Source organism: Miscanthus floridulus, chromosome 18 (assembly GCF_019320115.1).
Source record: "Miscanthus floridulus cultivar M001 chromosome 18, ASM1932011v1, whole genome shotgun sequence".
NCBI classification, from domain to species: domain Eukaryota; kingdom Viridiplantae; phylum Streptophyta; class Magnoliopsida; order Poales; family Poaceae; genus Miscanthus; species Miscanthus floridulus.
Window position 1 is genome coordinate 133,478,165 of NC_089597.1, and position 7,518 is coordinate 133,485,682.

Consider the following 7,518-nt stretch of genomic DNA (forward strand, 5'->3'; position numbering starts at 1 on the left):
GTCATAGTTGTCAAACTTTTGTTACAATTGTAGTTTTGATTTTATTATTGTAAGTTAGGCACCAATATATCAAGCACTCCTTAAAATGAGGCACAATTATTAATTACTCTAAAGTTAGGGTATGTTTGATTGGTGCCTAATTTTAAGGTGTGTTTGATTGGTGCCTAATTCTAAAACAAGTTACTAGACGGCTTAAATTTCCCACCCATCGCCGTCTTGTAACTTGTTTTCTAATCTATATAACGATTTTGTAGTTCTATTAGTATAATGGTTTTGAAATTTGTAAGTCATGCAACCCAATTCCCAAATTTGAAATGATTCATTTGTCCAAGCGTCATATATTTATAATCAATGTGAGTATATTATACATTAATTTGAAAGACAAGAAGTCTACAATCTATGATCCACGAGCAGAGCCGGAGCTAGAGTAGACAGGTTTGGGGGGCCAAACGTTACTGGGTAATAGGCAGTCCATTCTCCCTCCATGAAGTGAATCCACCGGCGACATCGGTCACAGTCGTGAAACCCTGAAAATGGTTGCATGATACTGAGGATCATAAGATGATCATGCTTACAGCAGAGCTGAGTTCAGATGCTGCCATGAGAGAGATCTCCTGCCACTCTGACAACCCTGAAAACACAAGTGACAATTTCTTTTTTTTTTCAGAAATAGAAACAGAGTTGAGAGGGGAAAAATTAGAACTGCTATTTTTGTGATTAATCATTGGTTCATCATGTGTTCAGTAACCATACAACGATGATCCCATCGTCCTTCCCAAAGATACTCGCCACTTGCTCGAGGAAGCACTTGTTCTTCGTTGTTCCTATATATGGTTGATAGCAGGTAGAGAATTGCTCAGATGTAAACCAAAACAAAACATGGTAACACTACAGGCAGTAAAATTTCAGAAAACTTAGCATGCTAATGAGTTTTTGCTAGAACTTGGTGTCACACACACCACACACACGGCTGAAAGGACACTTGGTGCACAGTAAGGAGTCACTAACATAAAGCTGTGCCTGATGAGTATATATATATAGGACATTGGGACGATGGATATCCGGTGGTGTAGTTGGCAGACTTAGCAAAGTTATAAATATTGCCCATTCATGATTCATCTATGTGTGGTCTAGACCAGCAATCTGGAGATCAAGCGAACAAGCCTGCATCCGCGTTACAAGGTCAAGATGGTAAAGTTTGTAAGCTGAGTACTGCCCCTTGGCCAAGCCAAAGCGGCGCCTCAGTTTGCTGCTGCTTTGCTTTTAAACATGCAAGTTGACAGCGGTCTCATTCGCTTTTAATCTGTTCAGCATGAATGGTTCAGATCGTCTTCCTCTTAATGAAATACGTGCTAAGGCACATTTGCGAAAGATTAAAAAAACATGAATGAAACGTTCCTAATGGGCTTTGACAAGTGAGAACCATGAGTAGATGTCGACAGAATATCATCGGCAGTCCTCCGAGGGGTATCCCACGAAGATAGATTGATCGGCAGAGATACGTGTAATCAAGAACAAGAAGACAACAGAGACACAATAGTTAGACATGTTTGGGCCATTGGTGTGACGTAATACCCTACTCCTGTGGCCTATTGGATTATATTGGTTGTTGTACGATGTTGCATGTGATCAGATGCCTTAGGCTAGGCCTAGGATCTGTATGAGGATGTTGACTAGGGAATCTCTGCCCCTCCTTATATGCTCTAAAGGGGTAGGGTTACAAAGAAAGTATCATATTTGATATTATACAATGTCTTATTGTAGCCTTGCGGTGCACGCATCGATCTTGTGGGCTGTGCCACCTCTGATGGTGCAGACCATGTCTTGTCTTATGGATATCGAGGGTCATATCCCCCACAGCCAGTCCCCGAGCGCCTTGTATCCTTTGAGCAACTCTATCTTGAACAAGTTCGAGTACTTTGACGTGAAGCCGATCAGTTTAATCGGTGATCCGAGCGGTGGAAGTTGAAGCCGATCAGTTTAACTGGTGACCTGGATGGTGAAAGTCGAAGCCGGTCAGTTTAACTAGTGACCTGGACAGAGAAAGTCAATGGCGACCAGTTTAACTGGTTAGAATACCTCGGACTTAGCCAAGTAAGGCTTGCTAGAAGGATGCAAGGGGCTCAAGATAAAATTTAAAAATTCTTTCACTTAGGAGAAGTGTAGTCACTTAGACTCCGCCAATAAGGAGGGTAAATCAAGAAATAAGCACTACATTCACCGCCAGGTGAAGTGTAGCCACTTAGTCCCCGAGCCTGTTGGAAGATGAAGAATAAATCTTGTAGCAGTGTCAAATTAAAGAAGTCTGAACGCTTGCCGACATCATCTGACATGCGTGTATCAAGACCCCAGACTTGCTGCCTAAGATCAGCACCCTGATCCGAACAACATGGAATAGCTTGATAGCACACCGATGAGACGTAGCAAGATCCAACCACCAAGGGAGTCCCCAGCTTAGCTGGCGACACTTGCACGAAGAATCCGAGCACCGGGAAGTCCCTGGCTTAGCTGGTGACATTTGCATGAAGAATTCGAGCACCGAGGAGTCCCCAGCGTAGCTGGTGATGAAGCCCATGCGATGAGCAGTCCAACCAACTGGTCGCCGAGCAGGAGTGAGCGCCGAGCAGGGGTGAGCGCCGAGCAGTCCGACCAGTTGGTTGACAGTGAAGTCCGTCTGATAGGTGGTCCGACCACCAAGGGAGTCCTTAGCTTAGCTGGAGACGCTTGCACGAAGAATCCGAACACCGAGGAGTCCCCAGCGTAGCTGACGATGAAGCGACGAACAATCCGAACGCCGAGGAGTCCCCAGCTTAGCTGGTAAGCCCCTAGTATAGCTGACGATAAAGCATGAGCGACGAACAGTCCGGTCAACTGGTTGACGGTAAAGTAGAAGCGACCGGCGAACAGTCCAATCAACTAATCGGCGACGAAGTCCATGAACCTAGCGGTCCGACCAGTTGATCGGTGGAGAAGTCCGAGCACCAGGTGGTCCGACCACCTAGACGATGATCCTGCAATACAAATATGTAGAACGGGTAGTACATGATGTAAAATATATGAACTCCGGAGAAGAATTAGCAATGGTGATAAAATAGCGTATGCAGCTCGACGATCAGTTGGTGTGAACACTTAGTGTTATTATGAAAATATATTTATATTTAATATAAACCGCCCGACCAGTTAGTGTGTAGCTGAGTCTTCAGCCCTAGCTAGCCCGTTAACCATAACGTGGCGTGCGGGCCCCGTGTGCGTGTAGGAAGAACAAAGCATCGCTAAGGAGCCGTTGCCGACCACCTATAACGCAGATGACAGACACTCGTGCACGTGTAGGGAGAAGTCGGAGACATGACTGTCTCTGGGGACATCCGAGCGTCAACATGACAGTTCGGGGGTTCGCCTTAGACTTAGCGGTATGTCATCTTTAAGATGGTATACATGAAAGAAAATCGTTTGGTGAACAAACATAGAGAAAACAGCTCGGAGAAACATCATGGAGATATATGAAGGTTGGAGAATATTTAGAAAAATATTAAAGCGTGACTTAGCTTTAGACAGAATGTCTGGTCGACGGCGTATGGCGTTATCTGGTCGGCGTTGACGGCGAGCACCCGGCGGGCGGTGAGTTTTCAATCTCTTCTGTTCTCGATGGCGGCGAGGCCCCCGAAGATAGTTGCAACCACTTTATCGTGATCCTGGAAGGCGTTATTGTTGTCCCCAGGTGGTCGGCGAGCTTCTGGCCAGCTTGATCGATGGGTGCGATCAGATCGTCGTTGCCGACCAGCTTCCTCGAGTAGCGGGGCAGCTGGCGGCGAGCTGTTGGTGAAGGCGACCTCAGAGGTAGTTCCGAGATCGGATCTGCTGTTGCAGGGGCTGACATGGCCGGCGCAGAATCGATCTGCACCGGATCGATGATCTCTCCGTCTCCGTCAGCATTGATGACCCAGGAGATCGATCCGACCGTAAAGATCTGGGCGGGCTGTGGGAAGGACGAGGAGCATGCAAAACGTACCATCTTGTTCGTTATGGAAACAACACGCACACCCCTATCTGGCGCGCCAATTGTTGACAGAATATCGTCGGCAATCCTTCGAGGGGTGTCATACGAAGGTAGATTGATCGACAGAGATACGTGTAATCAAGAACAAGAAGGCAACAGAGACACAAGAGTTAGATATGTTCGGGCCGTCGGTGCGACGTAATACACTACTCTTGTGGCCTGTTGGATTGTATTGGTTATTGTACGATGTTGCGTGTGATCAGATGCCTTAGGCTAGGCCTAGGATCTGTATGGGGATGTCGACTAGGAAACCCCTGCCCCTCCTTATATACTTTAGAAGGGTAGGGTTATAAAAATATATATATTTAGTATTATATAATATTTTATTATAGCTTTGCGGTACACTATCGATCTTGTGGGTTGGACCACCTCTGAGTGTGCGGTCCATGCCTTGTCTTCTAGATACCGGGGGTCATATCCTCCACGGTAGACCGACAGGTTACCCTCATGGTCATGGGAATGATCACAAGAGCTGAACCGACACACGCTAGCTAATAATTAGAACAACGTTGTTAGAGGCTGGAATGGAATGCATTACCTGAGCCGGCTCTGAACAGGTAGGGGATGTTCACAGCTCTCTCCGGATGGCCGGCACTGACCTCAGATTCAGTTCTGCAGGAGCAGTAGTAGTAAACATGAAAGGCGAGACCACAACGAGGCGTTACGATTAAAATCAAATCGAACATGAGAACAAAAGTTGTTGGATTTAATCGTAGTTGTTGTTTACGGGCAGCAGATCTTTATACGGAGTGCTAATTAATTTGCTGTTCGATCAGTAGTATATATATCCTGCTGTCAATTGTCACCGTACTCTCTACTCTGACGGTGGCCAGTAGCGTGGCGTGTTTATACTACCTGACGTCGAGGTAGCGGTGGCCAGCCTGCTGCAGTTCGTACGCCACGCGCACCGGCACTGAACGTAGTCGCACCGCCGCCGCCGCCGCCGGCGCTGGTGACGGTGTGCCTGGGGAAAGAAACAGAAATCACCGGGAGTATCAGGGAATCCATCCATAGTCTATAATTAATAACATAATATAGTCTATAATTAATAACATAATATATGATCCGTCCACATGACAGGACACAACGTTGGCATGGCATGCAGTATGGATCATAGATAGATGTAGATCCGATCCCAAGGCCGGGCGTGGGATCGATTATTTGTATTTTCAGGAGTTGGAGGATGGGAATCTCGATCGATCGCCGGAGTCGGAGAAGACGATCAGAGAAGAGACAGTCAGACAGAGAGGGTGATGACGCACCTGACGTTTACAAGGGAGCCGCCGGCCGTCCCCTTCTTGGCACTCGCTGCGGCGTCGAACCGGCAGAGAGCAGCTCCTGCAGCGCTGTGCCGCCGCGGCATACATACGGATCGTCGCACAAACGCAAGGGTGAGCAGCAGGGGCAGTGACGTCGCCTTCAACCAATCCAGTACAACAAGAACGCGTGCATAGCCCGTAGCCTACCTGCTGGCAAGGGATCGGAGGGCGGCAGAGAAGGAGGCGCGGGCCAGGGTCGCTGCCATTGCTCGCTCGCCGCCGCCGGCCGGAGGCTCTGTTCCTTTTCGGTTCCTCTGATGCGTCTCTTGGGCGGATCGCAGAGAATCTGCAGTAAGACCGTCTCGAACTAGGAAATCATACGCACATCCAAATCCAAAATAAGTAGCAAGAGTCTTAAAATCAGGCTCCAATCTATTTTTGGTTCCCTGAGATGCACAATCTAAATATGGACATCATCTCTCTTGGAAACCTATACCGTGTTTAGTTGCCAGGCCAAATTCTAAAAAAGTGCTACATTACCATCACATCGAATCTTGCGATACGTACATGGAGCATTAAATGTAGGTGAAAAAAACTAATTACACAGTTTTGTTGGAAATCGCGAGACGAACGTTTTGAGCCTAATTAGACCATGATTGAACACTAATTGCCAAATAAAAACGAAAGTGCTACAGTAGCCCAAAATCCAAAATTCACCCAACTAAACACCCTCCTATTTGGAGAAAAGATTTTTTTTTTGGTCTTGTTATTGGATGTCGAATATGCATTGAACTTTTTACCTGTAGCGCTACCTAAAGGACGAATGAATTTTATATTTTGGGTGTTAGTGTTGGAGACAGGCGTCTCTCTCGGTTTTCAAATGGTAGCTAGACACTACTGGTAGACTTTTTAAAACACTCGTGTCTTTAGTTCAGACAATGATGTGATCCTTTGATCTTGCTTCAAGATTAGATTGGTACATCTTGTGTCAATTGAAACCATAATTATGTAATTGTTTTACTGTAGAAAGAAGAAGGTAAAAGCCCTATTTGGTACAGCTTATTTGGGAAGTGCTTTCCAGATAAGCTTCATAAATAAAGTAAAAGCGACGGTCAAAATAAGCTGGTCTAATCTAGCTTCTATTTTTTTATATAAATAAAAGCGGTGGAAATAAACGTGATCAGAATAAGCTGCTAAAAAAACGTAACGTTCGATGTTGATTTCAACGGCGACCGGATCAGCGGCCAGGAGGCTGTCACGCGGCTCCGTCAAATGGTCTCACGGCGGTGCCCTTAGGGCAGAGTCTGCGCGCGCATGGGCTAAGACGAAGCGGCGGTGCGGCTCCCTTTCTGTTCCGGCGGCGAGCTCGGGCAGGACCACCAGGGCCAAGGCGAGATCGTCGTCGACTTAAGGGTAGGTATTCTTATGCTTTGGATTGGGGATTGCTCGGGATTTTGGGGAATTATTGTTGCTAGGGTTCGGATTTGGGATAAACATGGGCTTAGGGTTCTATTTGATTCGATTTCCCCTTGTGAGTTCTTACCCTGAAATGGATCCAGGGTCCTATGGGAGCTTAGATGCCTGATGCTAGTCCTGCCTTGATCCGTACTGTGCTCTATAGGTTTAGCAAATTGCATCATATCCATGCTGTCACTTTTGTTAAGTAATTTGCTGCCTGAACTTGATCAGGTAGAAGGTAGTCATCATATCCACGCACACGCGTTGCCCGGGGCTACGACCAATGACCAAGCTGGGGCACAAGTGCATCAGACGCCTTGCCTCCGCACGAGCATAGCTCAGCATGAGCAGGTATGGTACCCCCTCCTTCTCCTTTTTCTGATAACTCCATGTGTATATAGTAGAATGAACGATTGATTTGATGGGGAATGCTTTGGATCAGCACATATCTGGAATTGTAATGTGTAAAATTTGACTAGGGTTTCGTAAAATTTTACTAGGGATTCAGCTTATCAGGCTAATTGGAAAGCACCAAAAATACTTAGATAGTCTACTAGATGTCGATTGAATGTAGTAGGCAGAACATTTTGTGGATTGTCTGTTGTGCCTTATAGCTTGATTAATTTGGTGGATCACAGAATATGTTTTTGAACCAAGTTTCAGATGAACAAACGATACTGTTTTTGCTGTATACACAACTGTATCATGTACTATTTTAGCGCAGCCTGAAGTTTATCAGTTGTT

General features: G+C 46.2%; 1 pseudogene; it reads right to left on the minus strand.

The window, feature by feature from the left end:
* Positions 1-416: 416 nt before the first annotated feature.
* LOC136524730 (uncharacterized) lies at positions 417-5,790 on the minus strand (annotated as a pseudogene).
* Between the last annotated feature and the right edge of the window lie 1,728 nt (positions 5,791-7,518).